At 39.8% G+C, this 21,911-nt stretch overlaps 1 pseudogene; it reads left to right on the plus strand.

Annotated features, from left to right (window-relative positions):
- Positions 1-21,911, plus strand: part of LOC138071111 (RPA-related protein RADX-like) — a 99,882-nt pseudogene that overhangs the window by 45,336 nt on the left and 32,635 nt on the right.

Here is a 21,911-nt window from a genome sequence, read left to right on the forward strand (position 1 = left end):
TGCCCCCTTCCGACTCTGGCTGTCTGTCACCAGAGGGGGATGGTCTGTAGCTGGCTAGCTCTGTTCAGTCCTTTGTTCTGTGAGTGGGCCTGGTGGTGTCTTAGGTTAGGGCTTTTTGTGTGGTAGCTATCCCACAGTCTGGTTTGCTAGCCCAAGTTAGTTCCCTCAGATTGCCCTCGGGGCGTTCAGGCCAGATCCTTACTCTAAGCAATGCAGCCCCTGACTCCCTGCCCAGCCCCCGCTTGCTAGTGGCGGGTGCAGGCATCTGAGCAGCTTCACCACTAGGGAAGTTACCATTGGGCACATAATCTGTGGGTTTTAATTATTTCTTTTTTTTTTTCCTCTGGATTATGTTGCCCTCTGTGGTTCCAAGGCTCACCGCAGACTCGGCAGTGAGAGTGTTTCCTGGTGTTTAGAAACTTCTGTCTTTTTAAGACTCCCTTCCCGGGACGGAGCTCTGTCCCTACTTCTTTTGTCTCTTTTTTTGTCTTTTGTATTTTTCCCTACCTCCTTTCAAAGACACTGGGCTGCTTTTCTAGGTGCCTGATGTCCTCTGCCAGCATTCTGAAGTTGTTTTTTGGAATTTACTCAGAGTTTAAATGTTATTTTGATGAATTTGTTGGGGAGAGAGTGGTCTCCCCGTCCTATTCCTCTGCCATCTTAGGACCGCCTCTCTGGTATTATATCTTGTATAATTCATTCAGAACTCAAATGTATTAACTCTTAATGATGTAAACCTAAAAGGAAAAGCTTCATTTTTAGTTTGTTTTCTTTTTATGTCATTTATTTTGGAGCAGTCTGGACTAAAGTCACAGCTTCTGATATTTCCCTAGGCCCTCCAAACTTGGTATCTTGTCTTTGCTTTCTATGTAATATGAGCCTGTCACGATAGCCTTCATTTAGATTTCCAGGTGGCATTTATGATTACATTCACTTCTTACCTTTTGTCCAGGCCAAAAGTATATGTACATTCCCACTGGAAGTTTTTAGCTCTATTGTCAGACTTGGCAGTTCTACCCAGATTTTATTAAGAGGTAGCAATGACTCTTGGAGGATAAATGCTGTAGAAGCGGCCACTTCTGGACTCTAGGCAAAATCAAGACAAGTTAATTTTTTCTGTGAGTTTATATTTTTAAAAGTTATGTCTAAGATTACTGTTCTTATGGAAAGAAGCATCTAATCCAACTTTACAGTTATATAAGAAAGACTTTTGTTTATCTTTTTGAAATATGTTACTAGCAGTTAGATTAAGATAAATTAACTTTATAAAAGCATTGTTATGATTACAAAGTTTTGTCACAACTCAAGTTACAAAAAATGAATACCCTAAAAGTGTAGAGTCTTTTAAGAGAGAAATAATTTTTGTGAATTAGTTTAAAATGTTTTCTTCAAATTTTTGGTTTTAGAATGCTAACCGACCCTCAACATCTGAAGCAGCTAGAAAAGAAAGTCAAAGTCAGGAAAAAGATGGTAAACATCATCACAATGATGGTTCTGGGAGTTCTCAATGTCATTCTGCATGTGCAAGTTCAAGCCCTGTCATGAAGAAAAGAATTACTCAAACCCCAAGTGGCAAACAGTAAGTCATTTGTATTAAGTATATACATAGCATATGCTTTTTCATTTGTTTCTATCTTATAAAATGGACAGTGCTACTAGAAGTTGTATAGTTTTCTACAGCTGCCAAAGTCCAAGATCAAGGTATAGGCAGGGTGGGTTCGCTCTGAAGGCTATGAGGAAGAATCTGTTCCATGCATCTCCCTTAGTAAGCTGCTAGTGGTTTAGTGGCAATCTTTAGCAGTCCTTGGCTTATGGAAGTTATCACTTGAATCTCTGCCTTCATCTTCACATGGCATTCTCCCTGTGGGTATATATGTGTCCAAGTTTTTCTTTAAGGACACCAGCCATATTGGATTAGGGACCCACTCTGGAGTACTAGTCTACTCTAGTATGAACTCATTGTAGCTGATTACATCTTGAATGACCCTACTTCCAAATAAGGTCATAATTTTATGGTCATTGAACATGTAATTGGTTACATATTGGTAGTCAGGGTGGTGTTTGGCAGGAACATAATTCAGTCCATAACAGTCTGCCCTCTAAAAACTCATGTTCTTCTCACATATAAAATGCATTCACTCCATCAGAACATCCCCCAAAGTCTTAATCTATACCAGTATTAACTCTCATTCCTAAATATCATATAAATCTTATATGGATGAGATGCAGGGTGTTTCATCCTGGAACAAAATTCTTTTCCATCTGTGAGCCTATGAAACTAGACATATTACCTTCCAAAATACAATGGTGGGACAGACATAGGATAAGTATTTCCATTTCAAAAGGGAGAAATTGGGAATAAAAAGGAGGTTATGGGTCACAGGCAAATTTGAAACCTAGCAAGGCAAATACCATTTGGCTTTAAGGCGCCAGAATTATCCTCTCTGGCAGAGTACTGTGTCCTTTGGGCCCACTGAGATGGCAGCCCCACCCCCATGGCATTGAGTGGTGGCCCTGCACTCTGGAACTGAGAAAGTGGCCCTGGCTTCTGGAATTCAGGAGGTGTCCCTGCCTTCTAGAATGGAGGAAATGGCCTCACTTCTCAGGGTCATTTTTCTTTTTCATGAAGGATAATACTTGATCACAGCTAGATATCTCTGTCAGCTCATTTCCTGACTGTAGAATCCCAGAAGTCCAATGGCATTGCATTCCTGCATTTCTTCCCACCTATGTTCCTTTTGGTTGAAGCTAATAGCATGCCTACTGAGTTGGTTGACTGGATCCACAAGTCGTAATCTCTTGGGCATATGGTTATCTACCAATGCTCTTAGTATGCTTCCCAAAGCAAGCTTTCATATGTTTTCCAATATGAAAGGCTGATAATTTTTCAAGTATTGATGGTTTTTCATTTTTATTTCATTTTTTATTTTTTGGCCATGCTGCGCAGCTTGTGGGATCTTAGTTCCCCACCCAGGGATTGAACCCAGGCCCTTGGTAGTGAAAGTGTTGAGTCCTAACCACTGGACCTCCAGGGAATTCCTAGATTCTTTTTTTTCTTAACAATTCCTTTTCAATTCTTCTCCCTTCTTGTATTTTACTATAAGCATTAAGAAGAAACCAGACTGTATCTTCAACACTTTGCTTAGAAATCTCTTCATCTAAATATACAAGTTCATCTTATACATGTTTCACTTTCCATCCAACAGAACACAGTTTGGCCACATACTCTACCACTTTGTATCAAAGATTATTTTTCACTCAGTTTCCAATAACATTTCTGTCTGAAACCTTACCAGAAACACATTTTACATTCACATTTCTAGTTCTGTTCATGACACTGAATGTGTCCTCTTAGACAGTGGAAACTTTCTCTATCACTCCTTTTCTTTCAGAGCCCTCAAGAGATTCTCCTTCAAAATCCATATTTCTACCAACATTCTTTTCAGGGCTTTCTAGGCTTTTTGTGTTATGCACCTCAAAAATCTTCCCAACCCAGGGAATGAACTCATATCTCTTGACATCTCCTGCATTGCAGGTGGATTCTTTACTACTGAGCCACCGGGAAAGCCCCCTTCACTTAATACCCAATTCCAAAGCCACTTCTATGTATTTATGTATTTGTTATAGCAGCACACCACTTACTGATACCAAAATCTGTATTAATTTTCTAGGGCTTCTATAACAAAGTACCACAAACTGTTTGACTTATACAACAGAAATTTATTGTTTCCCAGCTTTGTAAGTCCAAAATCAAGGTGTCAGGAGAATGGATTCCTTTTAAGGGCTGTGAGAAAGTCTGCCCCATGCCTTACCTCTAGCATCTGGTGATTTGCTAGCCATCTCTGGCTTTCCTTGGCTTGTATAAACATCACTCCAATCTCTGTGTCCAAATTTCCCCATGTAATAAGGGCATCAGTCATTGGATTAGGGGCCCACCCTACTCTAATATGACCACATCTTAACTAAATTACATCTTCAATGACCCTATATCTAAGAAAGGTCAAATTCCAAGGTAACAGGGGTTAGGACTTCAATGTGAATATTGAGGGGGCACAGTTCAACCTGCCGGGGTCCAGCCCCAGTGGATCCAGGGTAATTCGAAGGGGAGACGGAATCGGCGTCCTAGGAAAAAACTTATTTAATTACAGATATAAAGAGAGATTAGAAAAGAATAGTGTAGTAGGAAAATTAGTGGAGAAAAAGAGGCTGAATAACTTGGTTTACATGGAATACCAATAAAACTCCAAGACAAGGAATTTGCACCACCTACGTAGGCCACAGGCGTCTTTTCATTCTACCGAAGGAGAGGAGACACTGAGGCCTCCCCGGTCAGATCTTAGAAGCCCAGGCAATATTAGCAGGCTTGGTGAGTACCCACGCTCCAGATGGGAATTCAGCCAGAAAAACGGAGAACAAGAAAGAAACGACACGGGGGAATCAGTCTTTCCAGAAACTGATCTGTTTTCTTCTGATCTGTTTTCTCTATTTTCAGGTTTGCTTATATACTTTTTGTTATACATAGGGATGAATACAGAGTCACGCGGGGTCAGCAGACCTGACCCTTGTCAAAATCAGGTGCTTCATATAAAATTATACAAAGGTCTTAGGGGTTTTACATCATCTTCTGGCCATGAGGCCTGCTGAAATTTTATGGCCCTTTCTGATAATGGTCAGTCAACCAGAAAACTTATTTTTTCCAGGGGTGATTTTTTCTTAAACCAGGCGCCACCCTCCAAATAAAGTTGCATTCCTATAGGATGAGGGTGTAGCGGATTACAATCAAGAAAAGGAATTTACTTAGCCTAAGGTTTAACATGATTAATCTTAAAGGTTAATACTTATTTCTCCTATATGTTAGTTATATTCATTATAAGAGCAGGGAATATGGAGATTTAGGAGCAAATATTGGCTCAACAAATGAAAAACCCTTCACCAATATAATTTCTAATCAACCCACTATACTTCACTAATAATCTTCTAACTTCTCAAAAGAGTTTGTATTTAGAAAGTTTGAAGCATCTCATGCCTCTCACGGTTGGGAGGCTGTAAACAATCACATGTGGCCGGACGAACCTGTTCAGGTAGGCTAGAGAACCTTCAGAGGAGTTTGTAAGTTGAAACACTCTTGTCACGCCCAGGAATTTTTATTAACTTGGAGCTGTAAGTTAACTCCTTCTCCGAAGGAGGTGGTGGGGGTCAGCCCCCTGTAAAGTCAGAGGTGTAGGTGAGAGCATAAAACAGTAAAGTAGGTAGACTCTGGTTTTGGGGGTAGATGCTTAGGAACAGGGGGTCTCCTGAGGCTCGATCCCACCTTTGCGTAATGCTGAGCCTCCTTTCTCATGATCTTTGCCATGGGCAGAGTTCCTCACACTGGCTCCTGGCACCTCCCCATTTTTTATTTCTTAAAACAGCCAGATGCAGCTCAGTCGCGAGCTTCAGAATGCTCTGCCGAAGAATCCTGACAATACAAGGAAGAATGATTATAAGAAGTAGAATTAAAGCACCAACAGCAACATAACTAAAGATATTAGACAGAATGTTTTTTCCAGAAATAAAGTTAGAGAAGGTATGGAAAAAGTCATTAGCGGCTCCAGCAGCAGTGAAGTCTAATCGAGAGTGTTCCATGGTCTGTATCTGATTATGAAGTTTCCCTAAGTCTAAACTAATATCTGAGCTATTCCAAACACCTAAAATATGATTATTCAACATATTGGGCATTTGCACTTGTTGAGTCAATGATATTGTTGCCAAAGTAACAGTAATAGTAACAGTAATAGTTGTTGTTATTAAAGCTGAATTCCCTAAAATTAGTAAGCCCACAAACCGTCCTGATCACATTAAATCTTGTAGTTTTAACACAGCAAGACCATAATTATCATACCAATAAGTAGTTACAGTTACAGGCACCATAATATAGGGTGGACGTTTTAACACCACAAAAGAACAAACATTATGTTGAGGAGTTAAGCAAGATGAAAGCATACATTTTTCACAAGACACTACATTAAGTCCACCTGTATAACTCATTTGTATACTAAGTTTTCCGGAGTCATTAGCAAAGAAAAAAAAACATAAGGAGAGGGTAGACAAGCTAAAATAGAATAAGTAGAATCATTTTCTGGTCAGAGTTCACGCTGCAGCAGCTGTCAGTCCCACCGGGATCTCGATGTTTATCTTGCCTCTCCTGCTGGCGGCCAAGCGAGCACAGACTCTGGCAGGGCTACCAGCTGCGAGCACGGCGCACTGGGCCCCGGCAGCCAGGCTGGTCCTGCCCACGGCTCCCGGAGCACGGCTGTTCCATGCGGCGGCAGCGCAGGGGCAGAGGAGCGCCCTTCCTCTTCTGTGATCAAAGCAATGGTGAATCAGTCTGTCCGGGATCCAAACTGGCGAATCTGTGTCCTGTGGAAAAATACAAGCACATCCTCGACCACTAGTTAATAATGGGTCAGGACCCCTCCTTTGTCCGGAGAGGAGGTCCTTCCACTTTACCAATGGCTTTTCATTTAAGTTATTTATTACAAAGAGAGCGTGTTGCAAGATTTGATGTGGAGAACTATACTTAAATTACCCTTCTTTTAGTTTTTGAATTAACAAAGCATGTGAGGGTAAATGATGCAAAATTTGACCACAATAGTTTCCTATAGCAATTTGCCAATTTTCTTTAAATTTTTAAAATTTGTGTTTTAATGACATGAATTTAGGGATATGTTAATTTAGGTCTAATGTTTAGTTTAGGTCTCTGTATAAATTTAAATAATAAATGTATAACCTCCTTATTTCATTTAGGTATATAGATATACCTAAATGCAAAATGTATTTATATATGTATTTATATATGACAACAAATACAAACTTATTGACATATATATAAATCAATATACTTGAATTAATCTTTATAATTAATATATTAATATATATTACAGCAAAACAACACATGCACAACTAATACCAACCAATACAAACCAATGTACTGCAATAATATATGTCACACACACATAATATAATTATACAGCATATATAACATATATCATCACAGCACACCAATCTTTACCAATAAATATCAGCCACATACATACTATATTACTGCAATATATATATTATGTGTATAATATAATTGTGCAGTATATATATAATATGTATATATAGTAGACATATTTATATACAAATTAAGTATAGATTTATAAATAAAATTAGGTATATCTTTATTATATTTTATTTATACCCATACCCAATTAGGCAAACTGTAATTAGGCAAGTATATTTATATTATGTATTTATAACAATATATAAAGTATTGTTAATTGTACCGCTTGTTCATAACTAAAAAATTGAGAAAAAGCCTTCTCTGAGCATCTCCTATTTGAGACAGCACGTCCCTCCCCCATAGGGTAAAGGGGAGCAAAGGAACTACATAGGGTTGGAAAGTTCCACAGGTATAATATTTTTGCACTTTTAGCTACTGCGGGGGCTTGAGGGCAAATGAAACAAAATTTGACCCCTGAAATCTATCAGGGCAACTTGCCAATCATCACTGTTTTGTAAAAGACTTGCAGTTGATCCTTATTGAATGGAATTACTATATTTGCTACTTCTTTTCTAAAAAGTTCCACACCCTTTTTTTTTTCTTTTATAATTAATTGTGCCACCAAGCTGGGATAAGATAAAACTATTTTTCTTGTGGTCACTGGTAGATGGAACCAATGGCCCTTCTTGTCACAAACATCTTGTAGGTGTATGCTTTGTGGCAAGAATAACTTAATCTCATCTTTTGGTAATATTAATCCTAATTAACTGATCATTTAAAGCCTCTCCACAAGAGCTGACTCTGTCTCACTAGTCAACTTTCCCTTAGAACTGGGATTCGGATCGCTTTTTAAACAATCAAACAAAGGCTTTAAATCTGCAGTAGTCAGTTTCAAATGTGGGCATATCCAATTAATATCCCCTAAGAATTTCTGGAAATCATTTAAAGTTAGTAAACAATCTCTCCATAGCTTCAAAGGGGCATTATCAGTTTTCAAAACTTTTGGCAGACCTAAATATGAGACGCAAGTAAAGAGGTGTTGCACAATATCTTTATAAGCTTCTCCACTTATCCTTCCATAATCTAAATCTGGTCTATGGCTTTTTAGATGACAAGCAACCATCCAATCTTTAATTGAATACCTCCAGCAACAGGGAACTCACTACTCTCCAAGGTTTTAAACTCTCCTTTACCTTTTCTTCTGCAGCACCTCCACTCCGCATACCACTTTTTTTAATCCCATCAACTCATTTTCAGTAGTATGTTTTGGCCAGGAGCTGGGCCACTAAAGATCTTTTAAAAGCCTAGAAGCGGTAATTTCCTGTGCCCAAAAGCTAGATCACTAGATCCAAATCTTTTGGGGCCCCTAGCTTGAGAAGTCAAGGTTTTTCCTATCTGATAATAAGGTAAAAGCAAAAGCTGTGCTGTTTTTTGACTTTTATTAATTTGTACAGTTTTAGTAGGTGGCGAGATCAAAACTTTAATTTCCCCAGTATAATCAGAATATACTACACCAGGCACTGCCAAAATTTTTTGAAAAGAAAGCAAGCTATGCCCTAGCACAAGTCCAGAATGTCCTCAGGCAGGGGGCCAGCCACTCCCTTGGAATCAGAGTAACCGGCATGTCAGGGGTTAATATTGTTGTGGTGGTGGAACTGAGGTCTAGGCCTGAGCTACCTGGGGTTAATTGGCATCGCTTGTTGTCTCTGTTTAGCAGGACATTGCCGGCAACAATGTTCTATTTGGCCATAAGAGAAACATTTTATTTCTAGAATCCTTTTTATTACGATTATTTTTGTTTCTTTTTCTCTTCTTTTCTTGTTTTTCTCTTTTTATTTTTTTATTTTTTTGCTTGGGTGAGGCCCCCCTGAGGGGGTTTTCTGCAAGGAGCAGGCTCTGTTTTAGAAGCTCCCTTGTTTTTTTTAAAAAAAATCTCCCTATCTTTTTCTACCTTAGGCAGTGTTGTGGGAGGCATTGGAGGCAAAGTGGAGAGGCACAAGCAGAGGTGGCGGTGGTTGCCCTAAATCAAGAAAATGGTGGATAAATTTTTAAAGGTTTCTGTAGAGGGGGAGGGGGCTTGCCAGGGCGCCCGGCCACAGCGTCCAGTAAGCCCTCTCCTTCCTCGGGAGGTAGAGCATAGTCTCTCTCCTTTTGTTCGTCAATGGCAGAAAATATGATCTGCGTAGAAGATGGAGACCCACTACCATCCACCGCTATAGACTCCCATAGGCTATCTAACAGCCTCATGACGGGGGTCAAGAAAATTTCTAATCATATTCCACAGAGCAAAAGCATTTACAGGCCCATGCAAAGTATAACAAGTTTTTAGCTGTTTTCCTAGGTTCACCCAAGTATCTAAATTAACAGTGCCCTTGTCTGGAAACCAAGGACATTGGTCTTGTACAAACGAAAAAAAAAAAAAAAGACTGAATATTGGATTTTAAACTTTAATTCCTCTCTTACTTAATAACTGAAAAATTACTCCTATAAAGAGCTGTCTTTCCTTTGACTCATTGTTACCCATGTCAGAAAGTTTAAGTTTTATAGAAGAGTCTGCCTTGTCAAAGTCTCTACTTTCGGCAAGAGGGTCTTTCTTTTCAACCCTAAGAAAGCAGGTTTCTTTCAACCTTTAGAAAACTGGGTTTCTCTTAAACCGTTTAACACTTCCCACTCCTACTCACCCTGTCTATCCTACAGGGGGGTCCGTGGCATCCTAAGTGGGGTCCTGTCCATCCCCAAAACTCAACACTGGGGGAACAACAGAGCTGATGACCCTAGTTGTTCTGAGCAATAGGGCTGATGACACTAGTTGCTCGGGGAACCTACCTTCAAATAGCCTGTTCTAGGCGTCACTTGCTGGATGTAATAAGGGCATCAGTCATTGGATTAGGGGCCCACCCTACTCTATTATGACCACATCTTAACTAAATTACATCTTCAATGACCCTATATCTAAGAAAGGTCAAATTCCAAGGTAATGGGGGTTAGGACTTCAATGTGAATATTGAGGGGGCACAGTTCAACCCATAACATAAGCTCTTATCTGCCATGTTCAGCATGGACTAATTGAATGTAAGTTTAAAGTAGGGAATTACAAAAAGAAAATAATGATTTTTGTCTTTGTTTAATTCTACATGTAAGGGAGATCATATAGTATTTGTCTTTCCTAGTCTGACTTATTTCACTTAGTATGGTAATCTCAGGGTCCATCCATGTTGTTACAAATGATAAGATTTCATCTTTTTATGGCTGAGTAGTATTCCACTGTATATACTACATCTTTATCCATCTGTTGTTGAGCACTTAGATTATTTCCATTATCTTGGCTATTACCAATATTGCTGTTGTGGACATAGGGTTGCATGTATCTTTTCTATTTTTAAAATTTTTTGACCATGGCATACAGCTTGCAGGATCTTAGTTCTGCAAACAGGTATCAAACCTGTGCCCCCTGCAGTGAAATCACAGAGTCTTAACCACTGGACTGCCAAGGAAGTCCCTGCTGTCCTTTTGATAATAGACGTTCTGACAGGTGTGAAGGTTTGAGATGATAACCTCATTGTGGTGTTCATTTCCATTTCCCTGATAATTAGTGATGTTGAACATCTTTTCCTGTCCCTGTTGGCTATCTGTATGACTTCTTTGGAAAAATGTCTGTTCAGGTCCTCTGCTCATTTTTTATTCAGATTGTTTATTTTTTTGAAGCTGAGTTTTATGAGTTTTTTTAATATATTATGTATCTTAACCCCGATGGGATATGTGATTTGCAAATACCTTCTCTTACTTGGTAAGTTGTCTTCATTTTGTTGCTGGTTTTCTTTCCTGTGCAGAAACTTTTTAGTTTAATGTAGTCACATTTGTGTTTATTTTTCGTTTTGTTTCCCTTGCCTGAGGAGACCTATCTATAAAGATCATTCTAAAACCAAGGTCAAAGATCATACTGCCTATGTTTTCTTCTATGAGTTTTATGGTCTCAGGACCTACATTCAAGTCTTTACTCTATTTTGAGTTAATTTTGTGTGTGGTGGGAGATAGTGGCCCAGTTTTTTTTTGCATGTGACTGTCCAGTTTTCCTAATACCATTTATTGAAGAGACTTCTTCCACCACTGTATGTTCTTTGTTCCCTTGTTATAAATAAATTGTTCATATATGTATGAGTTTACTTCTGAGATATCAGTTCTGTTTCATTGATTTATGTGTCAGTTTTTCTGCCAATACCATACTGTTTTGATTATTATAGCTGTGTATATATTGTGAAATCAGGAAGTATGCTACTTCCACTTATGTTCTCATGATTGCTTTGGTTATTTGGGGTTTACTGTGGTTCCAAATAAATTTTTGAATTTTTTGTTCTATTTCTGGGAAAAATGTCTTTAGGATTTTTATAGGAATTGTAGTGAATCGGTAGATTCCTTTAGGTGATAATGAACATTTTAAATTAGGAAGAATTCCCTTAAATTTTTTGGAAGAATTTTAAAAGAATTAGGTATTAAATCATCTTTGGATGTTTGGTAGAATTCACCTATGAAGCTGTCTGGTCCTGGAGTTTTGGTTTCGGGGTAGTTTTTCTATTCCTGTTTGATCATTTTACTGATCACTATACTAGCGATCAGTCTACTCAGATTTTCAGTCTTTGAAGCTTTTATGATTCTAAAATCTGTCCATTTCTTCTAAATTGTCCAATTTTGGGCATGAAGTCTATTTTGTCTGATATGAGTATGGCTGTACCTGCTTTCTTTTGTCTGCCCTTTGCTTGAAGCATCATCTATCATGCCTTCATTTAGACATTATGTTTCTCTTTATAGAGTTGAGATGAGTCTCCTGAAGGCAGCATATAATTGTGTCTTGCTTTTTCAAATATAAATTTATTTATTTTAATTGGAGGCTAATTACTTTAAATATTGCATTGGTTTTGCCATACATCAACATGAATCTGCCACGACTGTACACATGTTCCCAATCCCGAACCCTCCTCCCACCTCCCTCCCTATACCATCTCTCTGGGTCATCCCAGTGCACCAGCCCCAAGCATCCTGTATCCTGCATCGAACCTAGACTGGCGATTTGTTTCTGATATGATATTATACACGTTTCAATGCCATTCTCCCAAATCATCCCACCCTCTTCCTCTCCCACAAGAGTCCAAAAGTCCATTCTATACATCTGTGTCTCTTTTGCTGTCTTGCATACAGGGTTATCATTACCATCTTTCTAAATTCCATATATATGTGTTAGTATACTGTATTGGTGTTTTTCTTTCTGGCTTACTTCACTCTGTATAATAGGCTCCAGTTTCATCCACCTCATTGGAACTGATTCAAATGTATTCTTTTTAATGTCTGAGTAATACTCCATTGTGTATATGTACCACAGCTTTCTTTTCCATTCGTCTGCTGATGGACGACTAGGTTGTTTCCATGTCCTGGCTATTATAAACAGTGCTGCGATGAACATTGGGGTACACGTGTCTCTTTCAGTTCTGGTTTCCTCGGTGTGTATGCCCAGCAGTGGGATTGCTGGGTTATAAGGCAGTTCTATTTCCAGTTTTTTAAGGAATCTCCACACTGTTCTCCATAGAGGCTGTACTAGTTTGCATTCCCAGCAACAGTGTAAAAGGGTTCCCTTTTCTCCACACCCTCTCCAGCATTTATTGCTTGTAGAATTTTGGATAGCACCTTTCTGACTGGTGTGAAATGGTACCTCATTGTGGTTTTGATTTGCATTTCTCTGATAATGAATGATGTTGAGCATCTTTTCATGTTTGTCAGCCGTCTGTATGTCTTCTTTGGAGAATTGTGCTTAGTTCTTTGGCCCATTTTTTGATAGGGTCATTTATTTTTCTGGAATTGAGCTGCAGGAGTTGCTTGTATATTTTTGAGATTAGTTCTTTGTCAGTTGCTTCATTTGCTATTATTTTCTCCCATTCTAAAGACCTTCTTTTCCCCTTGCTCAGAGTTTCCTTTGTTGTGCAGAAGCTTTTAATTTTAATTAGGTCGCATTTGTTTATTTTTGCTTTTATTTCCAGTATTCTGGGAAGTGGGTCATAGAGGATCCTGCTGTGATTTATGTCGGAGAGTGTTTTGTCTGTGTTCTCCTCTAAGAGTTTTATAGTTTCTGGTCTTTCGTTTAGATCTTTAATTCATTTTGAGTTTATTTTTGTGTATGGTGTTAGAAAGTGTTCTAGTTTGATTCTTTTACAAGTGGTTGACCAGTTTTCCCAGCACCACTTGTTAAAGAGATTGTCTTTTCTCCATTGTATATTATTGCCTCCTTTGTCAAAGATAAGGTGTACATAGGTGTGTGGATTTATCTCTGGGCTTTCTATTTTGTTCCATTGATCTATATTTCTGTCTTTGTGCCAGTACCATACTGTCTTGATGACTGTGGCTTTGTAGTAGAGCCTGAAGTCAGGCAGGTTGATTCCTTCAGTTTCATTCTTCTTTCTCAAGATTGCTTTGGCTGTTCGAGGTTTTTTGTATTTCTATACAAATTGTGAAATTATTTGTTCTAGCTCTGTGAAACATACCGTTGGTAGCTTGATAGGGATTGCATTGAATCTATAGATTGTTTTGGGTAGTATACTTATTTTCACTATATTTATTCTTCTGATCCATGAACATGGTATATCTCTCCTCTTTGATTTCTTTCACCAGTGTTTTATAGTTTTCTATATATAGGTCTTTAATTTCTTTAGGTAGATATATTCCAAAGTATTTTATTCTTTTCATTGCAATGGTGAATGGAACTGTTTCCTTAATTTCTTTTTCTACTTTCTCATTATTAGTGTATAGGAATGCAAGGGATTTCTGTGTGTTGATTTTATATCCTGCAACTTTACTCTATTCATTGATTAGCTCTACTAATTTTCTGGTGGAGTCTTTAGGGTTTTCTATGTAGAGGATCATGTTATCTGCACACAGTGAGAGTATTACTTCTTTTCCAATCTGGATTCCTTTTATTTCTTTTTCTGCTCTGATTGCTGTGGCCAAAACGTCCAAAACTATGCTGAATAGTAGTGGTGAGAGTGGGCACCCTTGTCTTGTTCCTGACTTTAGGGGAAATGCTTTCAATTTTTCACCATTGAGGATAATGTTTGCTATGGGTTTGTCATATATAGCTTTTATTATGTTGAGGTATGTTCCTTCTATTCCTGCTTTCTGGAGAGTTTTTTTTTTTATCATAAATGGATGTTGAATTTTGTCAAAGGCTTTCTCTGCATCTATTGAGATAATCATATGGCTTTTATTTTCAAATTTTTAATGTGGTATATTACATTGATTGGTTTGCAGATATTGAAGAATCCTTGCATCCCTGGGATAAAGCCCACTTGGTTATGGTTTATGATCTTTTTAATGTGTTGTTGGATTCTGTTTGCTAGGATTTTGTTAAGGATTTTTGCGTCTAGGTTCATCAGTGATATTGGCCTGTAGTTTTCTTTTTTGTGGCATCTTTGTCAGGTTTTGGTATTAGGGTGATGGTGGCCTCATAGAATGAGTTTGGAAGTTTCCCTTCCTCTGCAATTTTCTGGAAGAGTTTGAGTAGGATAGGTGTTAACTCCTTAAATTTTTGGTAGAATTCATCTGTGAAGCCGTCTGGACCTGGGCTTTTGTTTGCTGGAAGATTTCTTATTACAGTTTCAATTTCCATGCTTGTGAAGGATCTGTTAAGATTTTCTATTTCTTCCTGGTTCAGTTTTGGAAAGTTGTACTTTTCTAAGAATTTGTCCATTTCATTCAAGTTGTCCATTTTATTGGCATATAATTGCTGATAGTAGTCTCTTATGATCCTTTGTATTTCTGTGTTGTCTGTTGTGATCTCTCCATTTTCATTCCTAATTTTATTGATTTGATTTTTCTCCCTTTGTTTCTTGATGAGTCTGGCTAATGGTTTGTCAGTTTTATTTATCCTTTCGAAGAACCAGCTTTTGGTTTTGTTGATTTTTGCTATGGTCTCCTTTGTTTCTTTTGCATTTATTTCTGCCCTTATTTTTCAGATTTCTTTCCTTCTACTAACCCTGGGGTTCTTCATTTCTTCCTTTTTTAGTTGCTTTAGGTGTAGAGTTAGGTTATTTATTTGACTTTTTTCTTGTTTCTTGAGGTATACCTGTATTGCTATGAACTTTCCCCTTAGCACTGCTTTTACAGTGTCCCACAGGTTTTGCGTTGTTGTGTTTTCATTTTCATTCGTTTCTATGCATATTTTGATTTCTTTTTTAATTTCTTCTGTGATTTGTTGATTATTCAGCAGCGTGTTGTTCAGGCTCCATATGTTGGCATTTTTATAGTTTTTCTCCTCTAATTGAGATCGAATCCTACTGCACTGTGGTCAGAAAAGATACCTGCAATGATTTCAATGTATTTGAAATTACCAAGGCTAGATTTATGGCCCAGGATGTGATCCATCCTGGAAAAGGTTCCGTGTGCACTTGAGAAAAAGGTGAAATTCATTGTTTTGGGGTGAAATGTCCTGTAGATATCAGTTAGGTCTGACTGGTCTGTTGTTTGTGTTTCCTTGTTAATTTTCTGTTTAGTTGATCTATCCATGGGTGTGAGTGGAGTATTGAAAGAAAGAAAGTGTAAATAGTTCAGTCATATCTGACTCTTTGCGACCCTGTGGACTGTAGCCTACCAGGCTCCTCCGTCCATGGGATTCTCCAGGCAAGAATACTGGAGTGGGTTGCCATTTCCTTCTCCAGGGAATCTTCCCGACCCAGGGATCGAACCCAGGTCTCCCGCATTGGAGGCGGACACTTTAACCTCTGAGCCACCAGGGAAGCCTGGGGTATTAAAGTCTCCCACTCTTATTGTGTTATTGTTAATTTCCCCTTTCATACTTGTTAGCATTTGTCTTACATATTGCAGTGCTCCCATGTTGGGTGCGTATATATTTATAATTGTTATGTCTTCTTCTTGGATTGATCCTTTGATCATGATATAGTGTCCTTCTTTGTCTCTTTTCACAGCCTTTGTTTTAAAGTCTATTTTATCTGATCTGAGTATTGCTACTCCTGCTTTCTTTTGGTCTCTATTTGCATGGAATATCTTTTTCCAGCCCTTCACTTTCAGTCTGTATGTGTCCCCTGTTTTGAGGTGGGTCTCTTGTAGACAACATATATAGGAGTCTTGTTTTTGTATCCATTCAGCCAGTCTTTGTCTTTTGGTTGTGGCATTCAACCCATTTACATTTAAGGTAATTATTGATAAGTATGATCCCGTTGCCATTTACTTTATTGTTTTGGGTTCGAGTTTATACACCCTTTCTGTGTTTCCTGTCTAGAGAAGATCCTTTAGCATTTGTTGGAGAGCTGGTTTGGTGGTGCTGAATTCTCTCAGCTTTTGCTTGTCTGTAAAGCTGTTGATTTCTCCTTCATATTTGAATGAGATCCTTGCTGGGTACAGTAATCTGGGCTGTAGGTTATTTTCTTTCATCACTTTAAGTATGTCCTGCCATTCCCTCCTGGCCTGAAGAGTTTCTATTGAAAGACCAGCTGTTATCCTTATGGGAATCCCCTTGTGTGTTATTTGTTGTTTTTCCCTTGTTGCTTTTAATATTTGTTCTTTGTGTTTGATCTTTGTTTATTTGATTAACATGTGTCTTGGGGTGTTTCGCCTTGGGTTTATCCTGTTTGGGACTCTGGGTTTCTTGGACTTGGGTGATTATTTCCTTCCCCATTTTAGGGACATTTTCAACTATTATCTCCTCAAGTATTTTCTCATGGTCTTTCTTTTTGTCTTCTTCTTCTGGGACTCCTATGATTCAAATGTTGGGACGTTTAACATTGTCCCAGAGGTCTCTGAGGTTGTCCTCATTTCTTTTAATTCGTTTTTCTTTTTTCCTCTCTGATTCATTTAATTCTACCATTCTATCTTCTACTTCACTAATCCTCTCTTCTGCCTCTCTTGTTCTACTATTTGTTGCCTCCAGAGTGTTTTTGATCTCATTTGTTGCTTTATTCATTATATATTGACCCTATTTTACTTCTTCTAGGTCCTTGTTAAACCTTTTTTGCTTCTTCTCAATCCTTGTCTCCAGGCTGTTTATCTGTGATTCCATTTTGTTTCAAGATTTTGGATCGTTTTCACTATCATTATTTGGAATTCTTTATCAGGTAGATTCCCGATCTCTTCCTCTTTTGTTTGGTTTGGTGGCCATTTATCCTGTTCCTTTACCTGCTGGTATTCCTCTGTCTCTTCATCTTGGTTATATTGCTGTGTTTGGGGTGGCCTTTCTGTATTCTGGCAGTTTGTGGAGTTCTCTTTATTGTGGAATTTCCTCGCTGTGGGTGGGGTTCTACAGGTGCCTTGTCAAGGTTTCCTGGTTACGGAAGCTTGTGTCTGTGTTCTGGTGGGTGGAGCTGGATTTCTTCTTTCTGGAGCGCAGTGTTTCTCCAGTAATGAGTTATGAGAATTCAGTAGATTTGGAGTGACTTTGGACAGCCTGTATATTGAAGCTCAGGGCTGTGTTCCTGTGTTGCTGGAAAATTTGCGTGGTATGTCTTGCTCTGGAACTTGTTGGCCCTCGGGTGGTGCTTGGTTTCAGTGTAGGTATGCCGGTGTTTGATGAGCTCCTGTCGATTAATGTTCCTTGGAGTCAGGAGTTCTCTGGTGTTCTCAGGATTTGGACTTAGGCCTCCTGCTTCTGGTTTTCAGTTTTATTTTTACAGTAGCCTCAAGACTTCTCCATCTACACAGTATGGCTGATAAAACATCTAGGTTAAAGATGAAAAGTTTCTCCACAGTGAGGGACACCCAGAGACGTTCACAGAGTTACATGGAGAAGAGAAGAGGGAGGAGGGAGTTAGAAGTGACCCGAATGAGATGAGGTCGAATGAAAAGAGGAGAGAGCAAGCTAGCCAGTAATCACTTCCTTGTGTGCGCTCCACAGTCTGGACCACTCAGAGATGTTCATGGAGTTATACAGAGAAGAGAAGAGGGAGGAAGGAGACAGAGGTGGCCAGGAAGATAAAGGGGAGAATCAAAAGGAAAGAGACAGATCCAGCCAGTAATCAGTTCCCTACGTGTTTTCTACCATCCAGAACACACAAAGAGATTCACAGAGTTGAGTAGAGAAGAGAAGGAGGAGGGAGGAGATAGAGGCGATCTGGTGGAGAAAAAGGAGAGTCTAAAGGGGGAGAGAGCAGTCAAGCCAGTAATCTCGCTCCCAAGTAAAAATGGGTACTGAAGATTGGGTTCTCAAATGTACAAAATTGATAACCAACACCAAAAAGCAAAGATTAAAAATCTAGAGTAGAGGTTGGATTTTCAAAAATACCATATTAAAGAAAAGAAAGTCACAAAATTATAAAAAGTATATATATATGAAGTTTGCTTTAAAAAATAAGGTCTCTTTTTTTGCAAAGTAATAGTAGGTTATAAAAATGAAAATTAAAGGAGTAATAGAGGACTTAAAATTTTTTAAAAAATGATAGTAAAAATATACCTAATACTTTCTCTGGTGTTGTTGTGGGCAGTGTGGGGTCAGTTCATTTTTGGATAGTTCCTTGGTGTGGCTTATATTTCTCAAGATCTATAGGCCCCTTCCTATGCAGTCGGTACTAACTACAGGGTTTTAATGTATTGCACCTGTCACTTCCAAGGAAGTTCCCTCTGTTTTAGCTTCTTCTGTTTGCTGGTCTCTTCAGTGTCTGATTTCCACCCTGACACAAGGGGGCGGTGGTGGACACTTTTAGGCTCTCTTGTGTTGCGCTGTGGGGAGGGCGGGATGCTGCAAACAAATAACACTGGCATGTGCTCTCAGTGTCTCAGCCATGCTGGGCCTGTATTCACTCACGGCGCATTTGCCCTCCGTGTCCACAGTGCTCAGGCTCTAGGTTGCTCTGCTGGGAACCGTCCGAGGCTGGCCCTGGGCTGCATGCACCTCCCAGGTCTAAGCCGCTCAGGCTCAGGTACTCGGGTAGTCCTCAGAGGCGCAGACTCAGTTGGGCCTGCGTTTTGTGCCCTTCCCAGGTCTGAGCAGCTCAGATGACGAGGTGTTTGGCACGCGTGGTTGCTGTAACTTATCACCTCCCCTGTCCCTGCTGCTCGGTTTTCTGGGTGTACAACCGGCACACCTTCTCAGGCGGATGTTGACTGTCCAGTATCCCAAGAAGTCTTAGTTAGCAACGAAGCCTGCTTGCAGTTTGGTAGATAATGCCTCTCTGGGGCCGCGATTGCCCCCTTCCAGCTCTGGCTGCCTGTCACTGGAAGGGGATGGTCTGCAGCCGGCTAGCTCTGCTCAGTCCTTCGTTCTGTGATCAGGCCTGACGGTGTCTTAGGTTAGGGCTTTTCACATAGCTCTAGTCAGTCCTTTGTTCTGTGAGCGGGCCTGATGGTGTCTTAGGTTAGAGCTTTTCGTGTAGCTCTGCTCAGTCCTTTGTTCTGTGCGCTGGCCTGGCGGTGTCTTAAGTTAGGGCTTTTCGCGTGGTAGCTATCCCACAGTCTGGTTTGCTATCCCAAGTTAGGTCCCTCAGATTGCCCTCGGGGCATTCAGGCCCGATCCTTACTCTAAGCAGTGCAGCCCCTGCCTCCCTGACGTCTGCCCTTGCTTGCTAGTGGCGGGTGCAGGCGTCTGCGCTGCTTCTCCGCTGGGGGAGTTACCGTTGGGCACGTAATCTGTAGGTTTTGATTATTTATTTATTTTTCCTCCCAGTTATATTGCCCTCTGTGGTTCCAAGGCTCACATAGACTCGGCAGTGAGAGTGTTTCCTGGTGTTTGGAAACCTCTCTCTTTTTAAGACTCCCTTCCTGGCACAGAGCTCCATCCCTACCTGTTTTGTCTCTGTTTTTGTCTTTTATATTTTTTCCTACCTCCTTTCGAAGACAGCAGGCCGCTTTTCTAGGTGCCTGATGTCCTCTGCCGGCGTTCAGAAGTTGTTTTGTGGAATTTACTCAGCGTTTAAATGTTCTTTTGATGAACTTGTGGGGGAGAAAGTGGTCTCCCCATCCTATTCCTCTGCCATCTTAGGACCCGCTCCTGTGTCTTGCTTTTTAATCCATCCAGCCACTGAATCTTTTGATTGGTGAATTCAATCCATTTACATTTAGGGTGATTATTGATAGATGAGGATTTAGTTACTGCCATCTTATCTTCTGTTTTCTGGTTGCTCTGTTGTTGTTGTTCAGTTGCTCGGTCCTGTCTGACTCTTTGTGGCCCAATGGACTGCAGCACGCCAGGCTTCTGTGTCCTTCACTACCTGCTGGAGTTTGCTCAAACTCATGTCCATTGCTGCTGCTGCATCAGGTAACCAAAGTATTGGAGGTTCAGCTTCAGCGTCAGTCCTTCCAATGAATATTCAGGGTTGATTTCCTTTAGGAGTGACTGATTTGATCTCCAAGGGACTCTCAAGAGTCTTCTCCAGCACCACAGCTCGAAAGCATCAATTCTTTGGCACCCAGCCTTCTTTATAGTCCAACTCCCACATCCATACATGACTACTGGAAAACCGTACATAGCTTTGACTAGATGAGCCTTTGTTGGGAAAGTGATGCCTCTGCTTTTTAATATGCTATCTAGGTTTGTCGTAGCTTTTCTTCCAAGGAGCAAGCATCTTTTAATTTCAGGGCTCCAGTAACCATCCACAGTGATTTTGGAGCCCAAGACAATAAAGTCTGTCACTGTTTCCATTTTTCCCCATCTATTTGCTATGAAGTGATGGAACCAGATGCCATGATCTTAGTTTTTTTGCATGTTGATTTTTAAGCCAGCCTTTTCACTCTCCTCTTTCACTTTCATCAAGATCTTCGCTTTCTGCCATAAGCGGGGTGTCACCTGCATATCTGAGTTTATTGATATTTCTATTCCAGCTTGAGCTTCACCCAGGTCCTCTTTTTACATGATGTACTCTGCATATAAGTTAAATAAGCAGGGTGACAGTATACAGCCTTGACCTACTCCTTTCCCAATTTTGAATCAGTCCATTGTTCGATATCCAGATCTAACTGGTTGCTCCATTATTTCTTTTTCATTCTTTTTTGATCTACCATTTGGTTTCCTGGTTTTCTCTGATGTTTTTATCAGTTTCTTCCTCTTGTTTTTGGCTTTGGTGGGTCTTCATTGCTGAACTTGGGCTTTCCCTAGTTTGGCTAGTGGGGGCCACTGTTGTGGTGTGTGGGCTCTCATTTTGGAGGTCTCTCATGTTGCAGGGCACAGACTGTAGGTGTGCTGGCTTCAGTAGTTGCAGTGTATGGACTCAGTAGCTTTGGCTCACAGGCTCTTGAGCACAGCCTCAGTAGTTGTTGGGCACAAGCTCAGTTGCTCCATGGCATGTGGGATCCTCCTGCCCCAGGGATTGAACCAGTGTCCCCTGCATTTCAGGACAGATTCTTAACCACCAGACCACCAGGGAAGCTGTCCTGCTTTTTTTTTTTTTTCTTTTGTTTGGTGTCTCTGCTTGTTGTTAACTTGCTAAGTCATGTCTGACTCTTGGTATCCCCACCAACTGTAGCCCACCAGGGTCCTCTGTCCATGGGATTTCCCAGGCAAGAATACTGGAGTGGCTTGCCATTTACGTCTCCAGGGTATCTGTCTTCTCAACCCAGGGATCAAACCCTTATCTCCTTCTTGGCAGACAAATTCTTTACCACTGAGCCACCAGAAAAGTGTCTGCTTTAGATTTATGTTTTATGGTTACCATAAGGTTTGTATACAACATCTCACAGATAAAATAGTCCTTTTTCTGTTGATAGCATCTTATCTTCATTTGCCTATATCGACTATGTCCTTTTCCCCATTCCTGTTCATGTTTTTGTTTCTCAAATTATCTTTCTTTATGTTGTGAATTTGTTACCAAATTGAAGTAGCTATGGTTATGTTTTCCTCTTTTCTGCTTTAACCTTTATGCTATAATAAAATGTTAAAAAGCCTATATTTATGTAGTTACAGTTTTAT

This window comes from Capricornis sumatraensis, chromosome X (genome assembly GCF_032405125.1).
Source record: "Capricornis sumatraensis isolate serow.1 chromosome X, serow.2, whole genome shotgun sequence".
NCBI classification, from domain to species: Eukaryota; Metazoa; Chordata; class Mammalia; order Artiodactyla; family Bovidae; genus Capricornis; species Capricornis sumatraensis.